The 24,221-nt window shown below is 43.3% G+C and overlaps 1 protein-coding gene and 1 long non-coding RNA gene across 4 annotated transcripts in view; one reads left to right on the forward strand and one right to left on the reverse strand.

Annotated features, from left to right (window-relative positions):
* The window catches only part of ANO3 (anoctamin 3), a 1,608,515-nt gene that overhangs the window by 802,460 nt on the left and 781,834 nt on the right, over positions 1-24,221 (forward strand). The window lies entirely within an intron of this gene.
* The window catches only part of LOC138283830 (uncharacterized), a 110,186-nt gene that overhangs the window by 22,617 nt on the left and 63,348 nt on the right, over positions 1-24,221 (reverse strand). The window contains exon 3 of the long non-coding RNA XR_011201319.1: positions 17,346-17,406. This is a non-coding gene — a long non-coding RNA (uncharacterized lncRNA). The remainder of the gene's footprint in view (positions 1-17,345; positions 17,407-24,221) is intronic.

Genomic DNA, 24,221 nt, shown 5'->3' on the forward strand with positions numbered 1-24,221 from the left:
GTTATACCACAGCTTGGGGGGAATTTCTGCCCTATAGCTCACACCACGTCACATATTTCTGATAAAAAGATCTCCGGCAAAGTGCCCCCTCTATGGGGTGCCCGTCAGACATTGCAGCGCCAGGCTGACAAGGAGCAAGCCCTATGATGAAGCATGACATCCGACTGGATGTGTGAGGTCATTTGTTTCAACATATATTCTTAGACAGAGCGAGGGGTGTAGAAGGAAAGGCAAGTCAGAAAGTCAGAAAGATAAAGGGAGACACAGAGGGACATATAGGATCATAAATGTGTGACATATATATATATATACACATATATAGGTATTTATGTATTTATTTGACAAGCATGCAATTGGGTCAAATATTGGTATCAAGGTGTTTTGATGACATCATATACCACAAGGCTGATGGCACAGTGGCTTGTAAATGGCACCAGAACAATGTTCGTTTTGGCCAGTTAGCTTGAAAAAACAGTTTTATTCCAAGTGTCCGACTCAGGGTTTGGGAGGAGAGACACACACCAACACCACAAAACTGAACCAACAATGACACAGGGTCCCTAACAAGTGCACACCAACACTGTCACTTGCTCACTGCCACAGGAGCGGCAATGTTGCAATGTTGACATAGGGACATTGACATGGCAACAAAATTAGACTGGCACTAGGACACTAACAAGCAGACACTAACACAAATAGGTACTGGCATTAGGATAATGTTCCAGGCAAACTAGCATTTACACTAGGGTGCATGCACAGGAGACAATGAAACAGGAGCACCACTACATGCCCTAAAAGCTGTAACAGTGGATTGCTGACATGGGTTCCAATAACTAATGCCGGAACCTGTACTGGGGGAGTTTCACTGTGAAACAAACACGGGGACTCTAGGGCACAAGGATGGGCACTCCAGGACACAATACCAGTTCAGGACATACAGGGCACTGACATGCAAAACCAGACATTAGTGAACTGACATGCATATACTGACATGTGGCGCTGACACAAAGACATTAGCATGGAGACAACGGCACTGGGATATTGGCACTGGGACACAGATAAAAACCTGGCACAGAGACACCAACACTGGCAAGGGGGTTTGATGAGGGAACGTACAAAATGAAACAAAGACCTGGGATATAAACTTGACACGAAGAAACTGACTTAGAAGTACCAACAATGACACTAGGAACCACTGCCGTAGAGGCACATTGATCACAGTGCAACACTGATACAAGGATTCAGTCACTGAAACCCAGACATAGCATATGCCACTGGAATGCTGACGGGGGCACAAACACCAATACTGGGACAATGATAAGGGTGGGGAAGTGACACTGCAAGATTGAAGAGGAGATGTAAGGATACTCACACTAAAATATTGATGCTAGGACACAAAACCAGAACACTCACTGGAGGGAAACCATTTTGTGGTATTGATCTGTGTCTGCTGGCATGGGTCTATGACAATGATACATTGAAATTAAGACACTGATCTAGAGACAGTTATGTAGGGACAAAGCATTGATAGTGAAACTGGGTGCTGTAACACTGCCAGGGGTTAGTGCCACAGTGATAGAACCTAAAGAACTGTTATGAGGACATTGATCATGGGACACTGATTCTGGGGCACTGACACTGATAGTCCGAAATATGGGAGCACTGCCTTTGACACTGGAACACTGATGGGAGACACAAACAGAGGGAAAACAGCTCATATGTGCCAACACTGACACTGGGACACTTACACTGACAAGTCCACAAACACTAAGGCTGAGTCACTGACACAAAGACACCGGCACTGGGACAAAGATGCAGGATGCCATAATACATGGATACTAATATGACACAGGCACCAATATGAGGACACCAACAGTGGGTCACTGGCACTGGAGCACCTAAACTGACACAGGAAAACTATCAGGAAAGAAGTTCATTGAGGCACAAACAATTGCATAGTAGCACTATTGGGAGCACTGACACAGGTATACTGACATTGCGGCAGCGATAAAATATCTCTGATATTGGGATAGTTAAAGATACATGACAGATTGATTTATTGATTTCAGATTTTATAAAGCACAGTTACCTCCAGAACGAAGTGCCATGGCACTAGCAAACAAACCCATGTATGGGGTAAAATATATATTTTATCAACCACTAGCAAACAAACCCATGTATGGGGTAAAATATATATTTTAACAACCAACTAGTTTCAGCAACAGGTTGGCTGATTAGTTGGAGACAAGCAGCATTTTTAATTGGTGTCTGAAAAGGCTTAGATCTCCCTGCATGCATAGGTAAACTATTCTCAGTTTTAGATGTAATCATTGCTTACGAGTGCCCCCCTATTCTAGATTTCCTGAAACTGGGTGTCGTAACGAGAAAGGCATTTTGTAACCTGAAATGGCAAGATGGCCAATACCAGGTGAACATAGAAGACATATGTATGCGCTTTGTTGTACCTTATATGTAGATGTGTGGCACAAACATAAGGCCTTGAACATGCACCTTTTTCGAACCCAGAGCCACAGAAGTGTTTTTCAATTGCAGAATGGGGGGGGGGGGATAGTTATTGAGGCCCAGGACTAAATGGGTTGTTGTGTTTTGTAAGATCTGGACTTCATGGAACAGGTGTTTTGGTAATTACTCCAACAGTATACAATTGTCTATCCGTGTGAATATTAAGGCCTGGATAAGAGCCTTCCTTGACAGTGTCAGAATGAAAGAATGGATTATTTATGACACTTAAAAGGTAGAAACCTGTGTGTTCCCACCTAGCTCAAAGGAATACAGCAATACACACATCTGTCTAGGGGGATTCCTAGCCTCTTCATGTCTTTACTAGGCAGGCCTGGGCTTCTCAGACTGGCCATAGCGGGCATCTGGCGATTCCCCAGGAGGCTGGATGGGTGAGGGTACGCTTTTGTTACTGGGTGGCCTGTTTTGTAGCAGTGCATCAGTTTTAAATGTTCCTTGTATATCCAACAGTTTTCTGGCAACAATAAAGTGCCAAGATAACTTTGGTGATTAATGTACCTGCTGGAGAGAGATCAGAGTTTTGTCTAGAATTATTACACATCTAAGGCAGCGCAGAGGGTTAATATGCCCTCTGCAAAGAATGTCTACTATGCAGATCACAGACTAGTATGTTATGTGCAATGCCTAGTGAGATACTGCTTTTGTCACAGAGATTCTTTTGCTACTGTGCTGTTAATATGTTTCAATCATAATCCAGCACAGTGAGCTACAAACTTCCATCAAAGAGCTCCATGCAAACTGCATGCTACAGGTTAGAAAGTTATGTTTTTTTCCAGTCTTTGATTAATTTTGTTAAAAAGGGTTTGTCTGAGTAGAAATAAATTGTTTTTAGCAAAGTCAGCCCTAACCACTGTGTTACATTCGGAATCCTGTGTTTATTCTTCTGCAGACCAAGCAATCTTAAAAATGCCTACCAGTATGGATGACATGTGAGTCCTTGTAGTCCCCTTTGTCTTTTGTAATATTTTAGAGACATACACTATCCTTGTGAGGACCAGTGCGTTATGAGGACCGGCCCCCATAGTGTGTTTAGGTAGTTTCAAGTGAGTGCATTTAAAAAGTGAAAGTGCAGTTATATTTGCCTCAGTCTTCTTTATAACATTCCTTACTATCAAAGCGCACGTGGAGTTAGAATAGTAAATACACAATTCATTACGGTCAAAGGCCGGTCCACATAATTATAGGTATGTGTGATGTAAAGTGCTCCAACACTCTGTTCTAATAAGAGAGAGGCTATAAAACAAATGAAATACATGTGAGAGAGGTGCTGTGGAGAGATGAGAGGTACTGCTTGAGGGAGATGATGAGGGAATCATTGAAGAGCCCCAAAAAAGATTGCTGTATCCTGGATCACTGTAAGGTCATCATTTATTATGCTTTAAAAGCTAATACAATTGAATATATAATGAAAAACGTGGTGTAGAATGCACTGCTTTTGTGTCTTTTCCAAATCTTCTTGGAGGGGAGAAGCCCCCCAGGACCCTATTGTAGGGCTCAAGCTTGCTCGCTTTGCACCCTCTGGGGGCTGGTCTGACAAAATTTGACAGAGATGCTTTGGGTTCACAGTCTGGTACTGTGTATTTCTCTCATCATACATACACCCAGTACATTTACTAACCGCACACGTACTGCACAGTACTGCTCCATTCCTGTAGTGTACCCTTCCCAGGTACACGTACAGCTAACACAGTCACTACTCCAGCGCTATGCAGCACTCTACATTTACCTGATGTAGGTGAAGAGTGAGTTAAGCACACAACAGCAAAACTATTGAAAATGTGAGCAAACCTAAAGGCCTCACTTGAGTGGCACAGGATAAAAATGTCCTGTTAACTACTACTGATCACTACACGGTTTGCTGCCACCACCACACTTATGCTGCTAAACTCCTGTTGAAGGTGGTGGCCTTCCACCACTATGAGGGTAGACCCTTCCTGATCCACCAAGACAGCAATCCGCGAGAGAGACCTATGTCGTGATGCACTTGCATGATCCGTGTTCACCTATGACAAAAAATCTGAGTTAGGGATCCAGACAACAGTAGATGTTGGGCACTAAGGGCATTGGTATATGTCTCTTACCACGCAGAGGACTTTTCCATCCCGAGACCAAGAGGGCATAACATTGGCAATTGCTGTTCATCTGCAATATTTCCTAAGTTTTATTCTTGAGACAATAAAGCACACTATCATCATCCAAACAAAATAATTGTTCAGCCCTTCCAAAATTAACCGGAAGTCATTCTCAGCCAATGTACATTCCCAGAATGCAGCTTTACAGTTTACAGTGCTGCAAGGATGTCAACTCTGTTCTGATGTTACAGTAAAGAAAGAGGGGCTTCAATCAGGCTAGGCCTGAACCATTCAAAGGAGAAGACAGGATCTTCCTTTTTTATTATTTAAGGCATCATCAGTTGCATTGCTTGCCACCTGCCAGTCAATGTAGCACACTCTGCAGGCAGCCAGAGAAAGAAAAATACCTCAACAGAGTGAGGATCTGCCCCCAAACAGTATCACTGCCACTTCCTTCTAGTAGTTTAGAATCCAAGCAGTGCTTAACCTTTAAAGATATTAGTGTAGGAGATGAAGGGTTTCTTAGGAGGATGTCATAGCATTTCTCTGAATACCGTCCTGTTGAATATCAAGGCTGCATAATTTGAATTCCTCCTTGTCACTCTCTCTTCTACCACTGTACATTTACTGTCTCATTTGCTCAACTCTTACAGGTGACTTTTCACCATGCTACACCCTTTTATCACTGTTTCCCATACTTCTCTTTACTTCTATTTTTTATTATGAGTCAAAGTCTGATTATGAAAATTAAAGTGGATATTTATGAGCGGCTTGTGCCACTGTTGTATCACTTTTAGATCAGAAAAATGGAGGGAGGCAGCCAAAAAGTTGGGAGAAGACCATGCTAAGGCTGTCAGGTCTAACATGTGTCCCCCCCAGCTGAAAGTGGGGAGAGCAAACCAACCCCAGGGAGCTCTCTTCACTAAGGTGGAAAAATCTGGAGAGATAATCAGCATTGGTGTGGTCAGTCCCTGGGCGATGCTCCACCATAAAGTCCATTCCCTGTAGGGAGATGGACCAACTCAAGAGTTTAGAAATGTCACTTTTGCATGAGCCATCTGAGGGGCCTTTGGTCTGTCTGAATCCCCAGGTCCAGTGAGTCCTAAACAGGTATGGTCTCAGCTTCGTCAGTGCCCAGGCCACAGCACATACTTCTCTTTCATTGGCACTCCACCTCTGATCCCGCAGAAATAACCTCCTGCTAATGAAGGCTACTGGTTTGTTTTGGCCCTCCTCATTCAGCTGTGCTAAGACTGCCCCATTCAATGGTCTGAAGCATCCATCTGCACAACTAATTCCTTGGAGTAGTCAGGAGCCCTGAGCACAGGTGCTGTACACATAGCTTCCTTGAAAGAATAAAAGGTTTTCTGACAAGCCTCTGTCCAGATTACCAACCTGGGCTGCTTCTTTGAAGTCAGCTCAATTAAGGGGGCAACAATGATGCCATAGCCTTAACAAATCTTCTGTAGTAGCCAGTGAGGCTTAGGAAGGATCTCACTTTGGTTTGGGTTTTATGTGGTTGCCAGGCCATGATGGTTTCAATCTTGGCCTGAAGGTGCTGCGCCTTGCCAACACCTACCGGGTGTCCCAAATACACCACAGACCGTACCCAATCAGACACTTGCTGGCCTTCATTGCCAGGCCTGCCTGTGGTAGGGTCAGAAGCACCTCTTGGAGGTGTTCCTTCCAGCTGGCACTGTAGAGAGCAATGTTGTCTAAGTAGGCAGCACAGAAAGCCTCCTTGTCAGCCAGGCCCAACTGATGGAAGGTAACAGGGGCATTCTTCAAGCCAAAGGGCATCACCTAGAATTGGAAATGGCTGTCAGGGGTTGAGAATGCTGACCTCTCTTTGGCTCCCTCAATCAAGGTGACCCGCCAGTACCATGATGTTAAATCAAAAACAGTGAGAAATTTTGCAGTGCCTAGCCTGTCAATGTGTGCGTCAGTTTAGGTGATGGAATTGAAGCCTCCATAGTCCACAGATCAGAGGTTCTGGCTGGGCACCTAGTGAGGCAGCCTTTGGTACCAACACTGACTGGACCAGGGACTGATAGAAGATTCAATCAACCTTAAAGCTAGCATCTTGGAGACTTTCTCCTGGATGCTGGCTCTCAACCTGTCTGATAACCTGTACATTTTGTTCTGCCAGAGGGACTGTCTCTCATCTCAAAGTCATGGATGCACATATGGGTGAGTCCAGGGGTGAGTGAGAACAGTGAGGCAAACTGTCCCAGCAACCAGTACCAGTCATTTTGCTTTTCTGGGGTCAGGGGGCAGAGAGGTTGACACCATCCACTGACCCATCATGTTCTTATGCAGGGAGGAGGTCTGGGAAAGGTTCATCCTTCTACTCCATGCACTCATCTGCCACAAGGAGCATGCTCACTTCAGACCTCCCAAAGTGAGGTTTGAGTCTGTTGATGTGGAGCACCCTTAGGAGGTTCCTAGGAAACTGGAGACCACTAAGTAAGTGGCCTACCCCTTATGCTATTTAATTTCATATGGGCCAGTCGAACGTTCTTTAACCCTCTGGGCTCTACTGCCTCCATGACCCGTACTTTTTGGCCAGGCTGAAACTCCACCAGAGTAGCCTTCAGATGAACCCAGTGTTTCATTACCTCCTGACTGGCCTTACGGTTACTCTTGGCCTTTTTCCAGAAGTGGTGCATCTGGTTCCAGAGGGCCAACATGTAGCTGACCACATCTTGGGAGGGTTTCCTAGGACATTTCTCCCACCCCTCCTCGACAATGCGCAGTGGTCATCTGACAGTGTGCATAGAGGAGCAGGGGCGGCTCCTCTATTAAGGGGGAGGAGCGTTGCCCCCCCTGCCAGCAGCGGCAGCTGCAAAACGTTTCAAAGAAAGCAATAATAAACTATGTTTATTATCATTTTCTTTGAAAGGGGCGGGGTCACGGGGTGATGTGCACTGAGGGGGAGTGCTGTGCACTCCCCCTCACTGGGCATGTATGTTTGACCTGTTGTGTAGCCATTTTAGTTATAGCTTCATACACATTATTTTAGCACACTAGGCCTGCCGCTGTGCACTTTAACCTAGATATATTTTATTCAGCTTAGTTTATTATTACAATAGCCACAGTTGTGGTTTGTTTTATTTTCTCTATCTAGCTGATCTTTGCCTAGGTCAGCACTGCATTCTTAAACAAGACATTTCTTTCACTCTGTGCTTTTCTCAAGACTGCAGTAAGATAGGTTGCCGGTTAACGTGGTAACACTTTGTCTCTGGTATTCATAGAAACATATACATCCTTAAGTAGAAACATTTTCTCAGAACATCAGTTTTTTTATTATAAAAACACTTCTCCGTCCCAAACATGTTAGAGGGAGATTCCTGCCAGATGACCACAACTGTATGCTGATTGCTGAATGCTTAGCTACAGCTGCTTCTGTAAGCTACAGGCCTTTTGCTCAGGTATGAGGGATGATGTCTTCCCAGGGGAACCTGAAGGGCAGAACTAGAGCTTAACATGCTGTGCTCTAACATAGCCTAGGTAGGAATTATTTTAATGATTCTAGTGACAATATGGTAGCATTAGTTTTATACTTTACTCTCCTTGTCACAACTTTAATCCTGTCACGCCTCATCATCCTGGTTATTGCAGTACATGCTTTATTATCTAACATGCAGTTGCCTCATTAAAATCTTATTGAAAGATATACTGCCTCTGACTGTCCTTGTATATGTGAGACTAATGTAATTGAGAGAAAAGGATGCGATCTGAGTGACCACGATTTCAATTGTGTCATGCGCTCGATTGCCCAATCATCCCTGCTCTTGGGTGGAGATGAGGCACTGCTAATTAGCCGGAGCAAAACCCGGATTAGACCTACAGGTTTCACCTGTAGTGGGCCCAGACTCTGTCCCCCACACCGCAAGTGATTCTGCCGCTTGAATCCAGTAGTCTCATTAGAATAATGAGAGCCTACATGACAGGCCGGCCGTCTTCTGCCGGCCAAACAAACATGCACACAGGGCTCTCTCCAGCCCGGCAACACAGTTGCCGGGCTGGAGAGAGCAGGCACAGGCTCCCAGTCTGCCTGTGAGTGCCCTGGCTGACTGCTCCCAGTCAATCATGATGCTGGTTTGAGCAGCGCCAGGATTGGCTGCAGGGCAGGCTCTGAGCCTCTGCGTGCCGCTGCGCCCCTTCTGCGCTTGCAAACCGCCAATGTAGAGGAGCTTGAAAGGACTGAACACTACTCCTTTCTGTGTCACCTCCCTGTAGGCAAAGAAAACACTTGGCAAGAGTATGTCCCACTTACGCTACACGGCCTCAGGTAAGCCAGCAATCATGCGCTTCAAGATCTTGTTGAACATCTCAACTAGACCAGTGGTTTGGACGTGTTAGGAAATGGTGAATTTAAAGGTCACAACACACGCATCCCACATGGGCTTCTTGTATGCAGTCACAAAGTTAGGGGAAACCCACACAGCTAAAGATCCCATCAGAGTTTTGGTCACTACTACAGGTGCAGTCCCTGTGTTCAGAGGGATTGTCTTTGGGTAGTATGTGGCATGGTCCACCAAGACTATGATGAACCTGTTGCTTAGGGCTGCTTTGGGGTCCAATGGACCTATGATATCAATGCCTATCCTTTCAAAAGGGTTGCCATTGATGGGAAGTGGGATCAGGGGAGCTTTCAGCTTTTTTCCTGACTTCCCACTGGCCTTGCAGGTGGGGCAGGACCTGCAGAATGTATCTGAGGCTGTCTTCATTCAGGGCCAATGAAAGTGAGTGTCAAGCCTGGCTAAGGTCTTGTCTTGTCCTAAATGTCCTGCCAGGGGTATGTCATGATCCAAACCCAGTATGAAGGCCTGGCAACACTGGAGGACAACCATCACATGGGCTTCCCAAGTACCCAGAGTCTTAGGCTCGCGATAGAGGAGATCATTCTCCCAGTAGATTAGATGATCCCTAGAGGCTTCACCTCCTGCATGGGCAAAAGCTTGTCACCTCAAGCCCTTCAGAGTGGGACACTCTCTCTGTGCTTTGCAGAATTCCTCCCTGATGGGAACACCCTCAACTTGCCAGATAGCAAGCTCAGGTAGTTCACCTAGGGTGCAATGTCCTCCCCGGTTGGCTCAGGAGCCTTCTCCTCGGGGACCCCATTAACCTCCAATGCGTGATGTCTGGACCATTGTTCCATGCTCCAGACACCCTTGACTCCCTTCCCAGCCAGCCATGGACCCTTTGGTCATACAGACCCACTCAGGCAATCCCATCATCTCTAAGTGAGACCTGAGCTCTATCTCCATAGTAGTGTGCTCCAGGTTGTTGCCTAACAGACAATCTACAGGCATGGTAGAGCCCACAGCAACTTTTGGAGTACCAGAGACCCCACTCACTGAAAGAGAACCAGAGCCACCAGTAGATGGCTCTCACAATTGTGGGTGACTAGGACTTGGTGGAATGTGTTAGGTAGAACCTGCTCTGCTGACACCAGCTGACATTCAACAGTTATCATGCTGGCTCCTGTGTCACTCAGAGCCTTCACCTGTTGCCTATTGATTGTGACCCAGTGGCTATACTTAAAAGTATTGGCAGGAATGTGGGCATTTGGCACCTTATCTATACCCCCGAGGGACACTAGGGTTACATCTGTCTGTTCCCCAAAACTAGCTGGGATTATCTCCTCCCCGAGCACTACACTGGCCAACCCAGTTGTCTTCCCACCTCTTGGGACATTTGGAGTCCCCCATAGAGTGATCATACTTGGAGCACTCTATACATTGGACTACAAACATCCCTGTTTTATGGTCAAAGAACCATTTCTTTTTAGGACCAGGCCTAGATTGGTTACCACTACTGACTTGGGAATTATTTTGGAGGACTTTAGAGAACTTGTTTTTATTTCTTCTAGTGGGAACACTGGCCACTTTGTGGGTGCTCCCCACTACCCCAGATACCTTCTAGGACAATCTTGTGCTTGCCTAGAGGTCAACCTACTCAGCAAGCTTCCAGCTTACTGTCAATTAGGTGCTGGCACAACTCTGTAAACAGATACTGAGCATGTGCTCTCTCAAGATTAAATTCTATAACCCAACATAATCATTAACTTTGCTGCCCCGAACCCAGCCATTCAGTGCCTTTGTGATGAGGTCAATGAAGCCTACCCAGGATTGGTTGGGGAGCTTCTAACTGTCCCTGAATATTTGGGGAAACTTCTCATGGTCAGTCCAAATTTGGCAGTCAAAATGGCTTTCATGGGCTTGTACTTGATCCAGTCCCCAACTTCTTATGTTAGAAGTGTGTCCCTGCCAAATGTTGGCATGTGTTTCCAAAAACCAGCCCCTCCCCCCCAGTGCTCTTCAGGAACCCCATGCACCCTCAGTGCAACTTCTTAAGCAGAAAACCACTTATCACTGTCATCTCCCACCACATAGCTGGGTACGAAATCCTTTGGTATACAAATCTTCTTGTCTCCATCAGGTACTGTATGTATGCTGCCATCTTCACTGCTGGAATCTGCCTGCCTGACCCTGAGTTCCAGCTCTTGTAGACTCAGTTCATGAGTTAGAAGTAGTTTATTTTATTTTCAGCCTGCTTGGCTTCCCTCTCAGCCTCTATTGTTAATTTTGCCAAATGCATCTGGAATTCTCTCCCCTCTCTCCTTTCCTCTGTGGTCAGGCTATGACTAGAAACACTGCTTCCTGCTGTCCCAGGTAGCACAACTCCAGGTTTGTCCCTCTCAACTGCTGCAGGCAGTTCCTTGGGAGAGCCGTTCACATGCTCCCCCAACACATCATCCTTTTGGGAGTGGGCTTCCGCCCAGGCCCTCAGTGCCATTTGAAACTCCACCTTCTTGGTGGCTCCTCGGGCACGTCCCCCCACCTTATGCAGAAGCTTTTCAACTGGTTAACTGTGTAATCCTCCAGCTTAGCCAGCTCAGATCAAACTCCATTGCTCCACTTGTACAACCAGCCAGAGACATGATGTATAGGATTAGAAACGCAAAGCAGGGAAGATTGCAGATTTTTTTTTTTTTAACTAAATGATCTTATAATGGGGTGGGTAGTGTACACATAGCTATTTCATGGCACTGCACAAACCAAGTCCTATCCTCACTGCTGATCAGCAGTGTTAGAATTTGGGTCTCTAGTTGGCAGAGATATGCACCGTTTCTAAGTAGGCACCAGAATTCTAGACAGGATAAGTCACAACAAAACCTAAATTATTATGTGCTCACCCTCAAATAACTTGGCACAGAGCAGACAGGCTTAACTTAGAAGGCAATGTGTAAAATATTTGTGCAATAACTCATACAGTAACACAGTGAAAACACCACAAAAAGCACTCCACACCAATTTAGAAACATAGATAATATTTGCCTGAATAAAGTAAGACCGAAACATCAAAAATCTAATATACCCAAGTCAAGATATCACTTTTCCAGGGTTTAGCAAGCTCTAGTTCATAGGAATCAATGGATGTATTTTTTTTTAGCACAAAGTAGACGGGATGTATCAAAAATAACTCTGCAGAGGGCCACATAGGGGGTAATGCATGGGAACGCAAAGCAATTCATTTTCTTTTCGACACAACAGAGCTGATGCATAATTCTTTCCTCACGGCAAAGGATGTGTGGATTTCCGGGTGCGCAGTCTTGGCTCCTTACTGCTATGTGGGATTTCTTGATGCCCAGGGATGATGCATTGAAAATCTAATTTCCAGCTGCGAGACAGGTGCTGTGTCTATTCTGTAGAACCCTTCTTTTCCTGTTCATCAAGAGGTGTGGCTTTGATAATGGGCAAAATCATCTGTTGTGGTCACTACAAACTAGTACTGGGGCAGTCCTACCCCACTAGGTTTGCAACCAGCCTGACTAGAATGGAATAGATGGTGCTGGAGCAGGTGTCAGCTACATCTGCCTGTTGCAGGTAAGGCACTTTGGATGTTATTTAATTTACTGGGCACAGCTACCTGGGCATCCGGTCAAGGAGGGGATCTCTCTGCCCACACCCAAGGTCCTTTGTCAACGGTTTGGGATCAACCCACATCTAAAATCAGGGGAGCCATCCAGTTGTCAGGTGATAGTTGAATGTTTAAAAGCTGTGGGCAGGAAAATTGTAACTTTTTTTAATTGCCTTTTGTTTAATAGGTAGAAAACATTGGTTTGATGATGGCATTGGATTTGGGGTAACTATAAAAATTAGTGCTTGAATAATTTCTCTGGTTTCTACCAATCCAAATGTATCATTTATTAACTGTAACAATGGAGGGCAGTGTTTCCCCATGAAGGAGCCAGCTTTCCAACAGGAAAAATAAGTTTTGCTGATACTTCATTGTAAGGACATGTACAACATTTACTTTTACTTGTTCTAATTACCACGCACCCTACCTGTATGGGCAATAAGGTCTTCTCAGCTGTGACTTATTAATATTTAAAAAGGAAGGCTTAGGGGCTGTCAAAAGAGTTTTTTGACAGGTTGAATTTGCAGTTAGAATAGACATATACATGTTTCCTTTGTGCTGGGCATAGGCTGCGTATGACTGTAGTCTCACACATGAAGTCCATGTGCACACACATTTACACAAAACCAGTCCAGTACCTCTAATTCTAGCTGCACTGCCCTGGATGTATTTTTAAATGCAAACACTGACAATGAACACATTCTATATATTTACAATGAAAATACTATGAATGTGACTCAGGTAGTGAAACTCACCCACCGCAAAGGTTCTACAAAATGGGTGATCGAAAGAAAAAATGCTGGTGAACTAAATTGGTAGAACGCATTTGCAACAACCATCTGTCCACATTTAAAGATGATGTGCTCCCTAAAGGCCAGATATGTTCATGTAGCTCAATCTGCCTCAAGGCAAAGGTCATCTTAATTGCACTTTTTATTTCACGATTCTTCCCTATCCTGAGTAGATTTTAAATTATAATTTCAAATAATATATTTTTATTTGTTTTTGTTTGCTCTGGATTTGTGGTGAAGTTATCTAACTCTGTAGATCCATTAATCTCAGCCTCAACATTTTATTTTGCATTTGTAAGGTTCTATACCTCACCACCATTCTCTTAGTGGGCTGGGCCTCAAAACTTAGGCACATTCAATTATTCAGGTTTGGAAAACTACAAGCAAAATAAATATAGGATCCAATAAACCATCAATATGTCCTATGATATGATGCTGCCACCATATTACCTCCAGATGTTCTGCATTATAGAATGCTGCCACCATATTACCTCCAGATGTTCTGCATTATAGAAATATTGATTTTCTCCTCCACAAGTCTCTTAAATCAGACATTAAAGCCAACCTGTTAAGAGCAGCTTTCAACTAACTCCCCCACCAAATCAGATAGCAGTTAAGCTAGCTGTTAGGCCTAGACTTAATTTGGCAATCACTCATAATAGTGCTTCTCTAAACCTGGTGTTACCTACTGTCACTACTAGCTACAATACTGGTCACCAATTATCTGCAAATTAGTCTATGTTACTACCATTGCTGGAGGCCTAGATCTGCCTGATGCAAAGAATCATCATCTCTCTATCTTTGTTCCTCTGTATCCAAGTATGCTTTGATTCATATATGACCAATGCTGGTTGTGAATGCGGTTAATATATTTGGAATTTCAGAGGGTTATATGACTGGTCAATATAACACAAATCTTTGAGTGAGATAAAACTGCCATCCAATCAAACTGTATGAATTATAAAATTGGCCCAAACCAGAAAGCACATACAGAAACCCCGACACAACAAAAATCTTACTCCAATTTATAATAAGAGAGACAAGTTTTAAATGCATAGTGGCATGAAAATGAAAAACATCCAATACAGGGAATTGCACATAAGAATTTTTAAAGTCTTAAGCAGAGTAAGTCCCAAGGAAAATAAATCACACAATTTAAGTCAATGTTGGCGGTAGATAGGGATCAAGAAATGATTTCAGGTTGAAAACAGAGGTGACAGTGTTAGATACACCAAATTGATTGCTTCTGGTGGAATTCTGGAAGTAAAAGTAATTGATAGTTTCTAAGTCCTACTTCAAAAGGAGATGAAAGAAAACCTCCTGGAAAAAAATATTTCCTCGTGTGGGTCACCTCTGAAACTGTAGCCACCGCAGTGGAACAGAATGCCACATTCCTGGACCAGGTTGGTCCTGCTCTGGCTCTGGAGCTTCAGTGATTTCTTGCTGAAAACGTTCTAAGAGCCAATGCAGAATGGGTCTTAAAATGTTTTTGGAGGTGCAGAGATCTTTAAGTCTTTAAGTGAGATGAAACAGAAATCCAAACTGATACTGTGGAACTGCTAGTTAATTAACTTTTCCAGCAGGTCCTGCTGAAGCGCTTGTGCTCTTGAGAATAGGTTTTCAAAAGTTTCCAAATTTTCATCTGATGCCTACACAAGTACAGGAGCAGACTTCTTATGATCCCAGAGGGATCCCACAGGGAAGAGACTTGGGTCCTCATTTATGAGGCCCTACGATTTGGGGGACTGAGTCTGGCCCACGGTAGATGACGCTTGTCACTCCAAATCCGGGTTTTGCTCCACCTAACTAGCAGTGCCTCATTTCTCCCAAATGGTAGAGACAATTGGGCAGCCAAGCGCATGTAATCTCAGAACTTCTCAGGGAATTCGTGGTCACTCAGGGCACAACCGGTTCTCTCATACACAGTGCGGTCTCATATATAAATGATAATAGAGGCAGTACACGTTTTACAGATTGGTTTAATAAAACAACTGCATTTTGGATAACAAAGCGTGAGCTGCAATAACCAGAACTACACAACACAATAATATTAAAATAGTAACGATGAGAGTGAAGCACAAGAATAAGGCTATCATAGTGCCGCTAGATTATTCTCTCTCTAAGTTATATTTCGAGCACAGCATGTTAAGCTCTAAGCCTGCCTTTCAGGTTCCTCCAGGAGGACATCAACCCTCATACCTGAGCAGAGGCCTGTAATCTGCATCAGCATCTGCAACGGGGCATTCAGCATACAGTTGTGGTTCTCTAGCTGGAATCTCCCTCTTGACGTGTACTAGGACTAGAAAGTGTTTTTATAACTAACACCCAGATGTTCTAAGAAAATGTCCCTACGTAAGGATGTGTATTTTCTACGAATGCTGGAGACTAAACTTCTACCACGTTTACCGGCAATGTACCAGACTGTAGCCTTGACTGAAGCACAGGACGATCAAGAATGCATTATTTGAGAACACAGTGCTGAGCTAAGCTAAACAGTGCGATAGAAGAAATTAAAACAAGACCGTAAAAACTGGTTATTGTAAAATAACAATGTGAAGTTGAATAAAGCATATCAAGGGCAAAGTGCACAGCGGCCTAGTATGTTAAACTAACATGTATGGAGCTATACTTGAAATGGCTACACAACACCCTCCCCTTGTCGGTAGAAAGTGGTTCAAGCCAAAGCTAAAATGCCCTAACCTAAAATATATCTAAAACCCTACTTAGTTTTGACAAGTCAAGAGGACACAAAAGCATACTACTTGATGCTCCGTTGGCACAGTGTGGCAGCCCATATTTTCAAGGCCACGCAAAGCCACCTTCGTGGCTTTTCATGGCCTTGTAGATAAGGACCCCTTTTATGCATAAGGCTGTGTGAAAGGGGCGTTCCATGGGTGTTGCTTGGAGAGATTCCATGCAACATCCATTGAACCTGATAGAATCTGACTCATTCCCAGATTTACAAGTCTGGAAGTGAGTCAGATCCTGCGTCACCTCAGGAGTGGCATAAGAATGATGCAAGTGGGAGAAATATCTTTATTTAACCCGTGTTTTTCCTCTCTCTATGTGTGCTGCATGTGCTAACAACAATATGCCTTTAACTTAGTTAAAGCAAGGTGTTTTGTCACAGGCTAACTCGCAAATGTGTCTAGGAGACAAGACGTTTAGTGTTTTACAAACCCTGGGTGTATATAATTTGCACTCTGGTAATCCTTGCCTGGCCTGCATACAAACCCCTTATCGGTTTATTTGTCTGCGAGGCCCTAAAACCTAACAAGCATTGGCACTGCCTATAGGTCAAGCCACACCTAAAAATCCATATACGTTAATGACTGCCCTCCTCCTAGCTGTAATGTTGTCAGAGAGAAACACAATAAATAAAATAATAGTTATCTAAGATACTTTAATAGCACTGCAATGGCATGTGCATTCCCCTAAAAGCTAAAGCTCAGGCAGCTGGATGTGTAAACAAAATGATCACAGCTGATAGGAGGGCAAGCACTTTTTTGTTTATGCACACAGCTTCTGCCCAATCAGAACATATACTCATGGCTTCCAACATGTGGGCCAATGGCGTAACAAAACTTGAGTGGGCCCCTCTGCACAGTACATGGAGTGCCCCCCTGAGAGTACTGTGCTGAGGAGGCCCCTGGAGCTCGGGGCACCCTTGCATCGCGGAGGGTTGCGGGGGCCTTTGTTTTGCCACTGTTGGGGCAGAGCCAAAAACTCTCTCCCAGTGATACATCATTGCCTGGTGAAAGCTGCGCTGTCAAGCGAGACCATAAAAATTTATAACAAATACAAGTTTTTATACACATACATTTATATAGATCTATAGAGGGGCTTGGAAACAGAAGTCCTCTGCAAATGGTCAGTTTGAATGTCATTGATATTCTGTTTCTGCCAATGACAGCATAAAGCTTAGGGCAATGAGTTAGAGTGTTAGACCATGTTAGTTACATATTCCATTGTACTGTGAGTTACTGCAGTTTGTCTGATCACATGTGCTCACCTTCCTGAAAATGAATGTTCTTCCGGGCCACAAATGGTGAAATTGGCTATCTGCCATCGTCCTAGGAATGAACAAAAAAAGCATTCACTTGCATCTCCAAATCAAAAAAAGATAGTGTTAAAATTACTGTTGGTTCTGCCAACAACTCCTGTCTACTCCAAGATAGCTTATCACTGCTAAGAGGTCAGCAGTTAACACCCATTGACCAATCATGGGCTCAGAGGGAGCCTATTGCTTTCTGAACCAGGATCATTAACTCTCCCTGCCAGGGCTTGTATTCCCGCCCCGACGGTGTGATGAGTGGTAGAACTGGTTTTAAGCCAGTTCTAGTTTAAGTAGCCCAAAGTACAATTAAACAAAATAACTTTTCTTCTTAAGTTATCAAATATTTTATTTCAGCATGTAGTCCCAGTTTCTGACCTGAGCAGGAAATAACTCAAAAGCATTTTTAGGGGTGGGCCTAACTTGTGTAATGTCAGGGTAGCGTAATCACACAGAATTACCTGAGAATTGAATTACATGAGAAAAGTGATTCGGCATTTAGCATTACGTTTTAGCGAACAAATGCCACCTCACGTCTAAAATTAATGCATTTTGCGTTAAGAAATAGCGCTAAATTCAGAAGAACCCAAATAGCGAGCGTGAGTAGCCGCTTGATAAATATGCTCTTAGATTTTCCCTCGAACTACTACCAGCATTAAGCACTATTTTCGTAGTCTAAAATGCACCCTTGTGTCCAAAATGGATACTGGGGTGCATTATGTGTTAAGAAACCGTGCTAAACATAACAGAACACAAATAGCCGCTCACTGAATGTGCACTTGCAGTACGATTTGCCCTAAAATTACTCTTAATTACGTGCGCAGGAGTAATCACATAATTATCAGTAATTCTGCATCAAAGAGTATCAAAGAGTAATCCAAAATTACCAAAAATACTCCAATTACTCGGGCGTAATTTAAATTCTTCCCAATCCGAGCATTTTTCTAGCTCTTTCTAGCATATGTGGAAAGTAAAGATGGTAATCCTCCTAAGCGTATTAGTGGAAAGTCTACTCAAGCCTACCAGTGAAATAACTTTTGGGTTTTATTTCCCTGTGCCGGAATACTATTTGTGTGTGTGTAGTGTGCCCTATACACTTTAGGGATGATATGTGATGTCAAAGGCACTTTCCTATGTCAGGTTTTCACATCAGTACATTTAAGCTGCAGCCCAGCCATAGCAGTGTTGCTTCTAGGTCACACATGTGATGTCTGTGAGTGGTGTAAATACACAGAGCATCACGCCTTTAACTTTTTACTTTCTGTGCCATGGGTTTACTTTAGACACCATTCACAACGGATGTATTCGGCAATTCAGTTGGCTACACGTGGTTTAGAGAGGAAACAAAGGTACTTTACTTCTGTTTAGCAGTGTTCATGTGAAGCCAACAAAATAGGATCCGAAGAAAAGCAAAAAATCAGAGGTGACCCTTCAGAACTGGCAATTTTGCTACCTTAGGTTATGTGATGAGTGTGGCAAATACATGTTTATGTTTAAAATGCTGCCATTGATCAAGAATTTTCTAGAGCGTCAATGAGGACTGCTGAATGGGGAACCAGGTTCAAATCATGGCTTTGGCTCAGTGTAATGTTATTCTGGGCAAATCAGCCTCTTTGACCCTAAAAAATGTGTAATGTTTTGTTCTCATGTAAAAGTGCCAGGTTCTAATTTAAAGCACTTTAATGTATGTGGACCAAGTTTACATTATATACAACTGCAAAAACAAAACAAATTACACTGTCACATCAGTCTACTGAAAGTAATGTCACACCTTTGTTTAGTCATGTTTCATGTACCTCAAGGTTCCTGCTTGTTTTTGCCTTATTATTTAACATTTAATTGCGGGCATTGTGCAATTCACTCTATGAACTGAAAGTGGGATTTCTCAGCAACACAAATGATACCCAGATAAACTTTTCACTGTCTCGAAATGTTGTGTTAGATCTGACCATCTTGAAGAAAGCTTTCAAAATCGTGCAGTATTGGATTAGTAAAAACTATACAAAAAGGAGTACTGAATGGTACCTACAGACAAATGCGTACAGAGAGAAAGCAACAAATATGCAAGTATCTTAATTACTGAAGCTGCTAAGTCTAACAATTCTAGGCTGCAAGCCATCCAAATCTTAACACCAAGAGCAGTAGGAAATATACACTACCGTATTCAGATTTTAAATTCAAATTCAGCTTCATGTTTATTTGCACAATAAGTTAAAATCATTGCAAAAAAAGATACAATACAATCTAAACGTTGTGAACCTTCAAAGACCTAGTTAAGATACCCAGAAGATAAAAAGATTTGAGGATAGAAAGTACACAGCCAGCTCAAGTCAATGCTAATTGAAATTGATTATGTGCTGTTATAATAAAGGCAGAATTCAGCTGGCTTCTATCACAAGGTTGCCCATGATCAACGAGAAGAAAAAGTCCAAGGACATTGGCGGCCTGTGATTGTGCAAACATATTAATGTAAAAGATGAAAATATAACAGACAGAGAATTGTGCCTGTATAATAATGTCTGTGGTTGATCCGCTAGTCCTGCACCTCAGTTATACTCCAGCACACAATAATGCAGAGGCTAGAAGATAGCCAACCCATAGATCATAATTAAACCAACATTCTATTACTAAAATTTAAATCTAGAAAGTAGATGTTAAAAATAAACAATCAATAGCTATCTAAACCTCAGCACTCCATTTTTGGTTGGAAGCTTCATAAATTGTAAAAATCTAGCTGATAACTGGCATGATTCCCCCATCAAATATTAAAAAACAGCAGCTTTTCAAGATCTAATGTTCAATTGCCTACAAACATGTAAGAACCAATAATGCCAGACATCTGTGCTTGTATGCTTTTAGCAGAATCAGGCCTAGAATTTAGCGGGATCACGTCAAGCGTTAGCAGGATCAGGCTGAGAAAATCCTCTACTAAGTAGAATAAAATACTAATACTGCTAAAAGGTATTGCGATGCGTCGATTTCAATCACAAGGGAAACCTTGCATCGTTTCTCCTTTCAGCGGGTCGGGGTGCGTCGTTTTTTCTCTCTGCAGGAGAGCGATGCGTCGATCCGGTCAGCACTCTCGGGTCCGGGCAGGCCTTGCGTTGATTTTACACGCCCATCGGTACTTGCGTTGGAAATCTAGCTGCACGATTATCCGAAAACCACGCAGCGCGGGTTGCGATCTCACCAGCCTCCGTCACCGATGCTGCGTGTTGTTTCTCCCGTTCAATGTATCGATTCTTTGGTTGCATTGCAGGCGAGCGTCAATTTTCTGCTGCAAAACCGACGGCACATCCATTTTTCAGCCACAGATCGGAGTTGCGTTGATCTTTTCCCCGCACGGCGTTCTGTGCATGGATTTCTTCCTCTTAGGCTGCCAGCTTCTCCTTTCAGGGTCCCAGGAACTGAATGGGCACCACTGGGCAGAGTAGGAATCTCTCCAGAGACTCCAGGTGCTGGCAGAGAGAAGTCTTTGCTGTCCCTGAGACTTCAAACAACAGGAGGCAAGCTCTAAATCAAGCCCTTGGAGATCTTCACAAGATGGAAGGCACACAAAGTCCAGTCTTTGCACTCTACCCCTGGCAGAAGCAGCACCGGCAAGATAGCTCCCAAAATACAGTCACAGGCAGGGCAGCTCTTCTTCCTCATCTCTTCAACTCTTCTCCAGGCAGAGGTTCCTCTTGGTTTCCAGAAGTGTTCTAAAGTCTGTGGTTCTGAGTGCCCTTCTTTTACCCAATTTCTCCTTTGAAGTAGGCCTACTTCAAAGCAAAGTCTCTCTTGAATGTGAAATCATGCCTTGGCCAAGCCAGTCCCCAGACACTCACCAGGGGCTTGGAGGCTGCATTGTGTGAGGTCAGGCACAGCCCTTTCAGGTGTGAGTGACCACTCCTACCCTCCCTTCTAGCACAGATGACTCATCCGGAAATGCAGACTACACCCAAGCTCCCTTTGTGCCACTGTCTAGTGTGAGGTGCAACCAGCCCAACTGTCAAACTGACCCAGACAGGGAATCCACAAACAGACAGAGTCACAAGAATGGTATATGCAAGAAAAATGCTCACTTTCTAAAAGTGGCATTTTCAAACACACAATCTTAAAATTAACTTTACTAAAAGATGTATTTGTGAGCTCAAAGACCCCAAACTCCACATGTCCATCCGCTCCCAGAGGGAATCTTCACTTTAATCAGATTTAAAGGTAGCCCTCATGTTAACCTATGAGAGGGACAGGCCTTGCAACAGTGAAAAACGAATCTAGCAATATTTCACTGTTAGGACATATAAAATACATTACTGTATGTCCTACCTTAACCATACACTGCACCATGCCCTTGGGGCTACCTATGGCCTACCTTAGGGGAGCCTTACATATAAGAAAAGGGAAGGTTTAGCCCTGCCAAGTGGTTACACTTGCCAAGTCGAATTTACAGTTAAAACTGCACACACAGACACTGCAATGGCTAGTCTGAGACATGATTACAGAGCTACCTATGTGGGTGGCACAACCAGTGTTGCAGGCCCACTAGTAGCATTTGATGTACAGGCCCTGGGCACCTCTAGTGCACTTTACTAGGGACTTACTAGTAAATCAAATATGCCAGTCATGGATAAGCCAATTACATACACATTTTGTAAAGGAGCACTTGCACTTTAGCACTGGTCAGCAGTGGTAAAGTGCCCAGAGTAACAAAAACAGCAGAAACAGAGTACAGCACACATCAACAACCTGGGAAGGAGAGGCAAAAAGTCAAGGGAAACCACTCCAAGGATAAAAAAAAGTCTAACACTTATTCTATCTGCTTGCTACTAAAATAGAGCACAAGAAGGGAAAGCAGTGTTCAGTTTTCATTGCTTTAAACAGCTGTTTCAGTTAGGCTCTGTGACCTGACCTGCCTTTAATCTCTGCTGCTGTGCTTGGCTCTGGCAGCAGACATTGTGATATCAGAAATCAAATGTAATAACTTAGTGGAACTCTGATGTATTTTCTTTAGAATCAGTGACTAGGTGAGACACAAGTCACCATCTGTAAAGAATTTAGAGACTTCTATTTATATAGGGATTACAAAATCATGTGCATTATGTTCTACTTTCTCACAAAACCTCTTTCATTCATGGTAGGGTGAATGCCAAGAAAACCAATGTATTCAAGCCCCACGTAGGTTAATTTTTCAGTCCTACAGGAGTTTTGTCACCTTATGTATACCATGTGCTACTGTAAATACATGGTGACCAGATATTTTGAAAGATTTCAACCACATATTATAAATGATTTTCAACTAGTTTGTAAGAGACTATTTTCTATATTTCTACCAACCTTTTACTATGGGTAGGTAGCTGTGGTCCCATCTCTAGTGTCTCAGGATGCACAGTTTGGCTGGATCCAAAGCTGAATCCAAAGCTGTTCCTAGCAAGCACCTTACATGGCATCTTAGGGCTATAAGTCAGTCGTACCATGCAACATAATCAGTTTTTTTGTTAGTAGAAGGGTAGCTCCACATTCTCACTTGCAGTATTCCTCCCACCGAACATTTTTACACTTCTCCTGATAAAACCTTACCACATTTGTGTGGCTCGGCGTAGGCCCCACAACACAGTAGGCCCCAAAATACAATGTTGAGAACTCAACACATCCTGTTAGCAAATTGTCCAGTTTTGATGATAGGGGTATCAGTGGGATTTGAGCCTATGGTCAGCCCCTAAGAACTTTACCAAAACCTGAAATTCCTGGACGGGGGAGTCCTGGGTTGTGTGATTATGCAAACATCCCATAAACTCTTCTTACCCCTAAAGTCCTGGGAACGACAAATTTGAGAACAAATCTATAATTTTCCTCACATTATTTGACAGAAAATTCCAGATTCTGTATGGATCCACACAATTATTACCACCTAGTGTCCCCACATTTCTCCCCAAAAAAACAGTATTCCATTTGTGTGGTTTGGCCTAGCAAACGCAACACAATATTATTAATATTATCATTATATAAACTTATAAAGTGTGCCTCTTTCCTGAGGAAGGCATCCTGGCGCTGAGAAAAAAAAAAAAAACAACAGGAAGACATCAATATTTCCTGCTTGTTTTGGTGATGGGAAAGCTGTGGTATTTGGGCCCCTGTTTGGCGATCATCTAGGGAAGCCTACCAAACCCAGATTTTTGTAAAAACTAGACAGCCAGTATAGACGAAGGTGGTATGCCTTGTGTTGAAGCCACTAGGTTTTTTTAGCCTGCACACCGAAAACTTTGCCTAATATCATACATTTCTGTGACAAAAACCTCCAGAATCTGTGTGGAACAACACCGTTCCTACCAAAAAATGTCCTCACACTTCTCCTGGTAAAAACCTACTTGTGAGGCAGGACTGAATCATACCAGGTACGATGTAAATCAATAAGCTGGAGTAAATCCTCTTCTAGTGCAGGAAGGAGAAAGTATTACTCCAACCTTCAAGAGGCCATAGGGCAAGGGATTCTTCCAGGGAAAATAGCTTGAAGCTAGAGATATTAAAAAAAAACAAATATACCCTCCATACAGCTACAGATTAGTCAAATAGCAACCTATAACATTGTAATTGACAGTAGTACACCTGGATATCTGTTACTGCCATAGCTCTCTCCACACATACCACTGCCAATTTTTGTGAATTCCAAAGTGTATAAAACAAGCACCAGTCAAGAGGAAAATTCTATCAGTTAAGACTTACCAGTTATTTGGGAATTGAGCTGGAGTCAGTAAATACCTTCTAGGTACTTCTTTATGTGATCACAATTAGCTGACATGACTTTAATGAAAACAACTTGCATTGTGCATATAAAAATCAGAATAATTTTCTTAT

The sequence above is a fragment of the Pleurodeles waltl genome, chromosome 3_1, assembly GCF_031143425.1.
Source record: "Pleurodeles waltl isolate 20211129_DDA chromosome 3_1, aPleWal1.hap1.20221129, whole genome shotgun sequence".
Lineage (NCBI taxonomy): Eukaryota > Metazoa > Chordata > Amphibia > Caudata > Salamandridae > Pleurodeles > Pleurodeles waltl.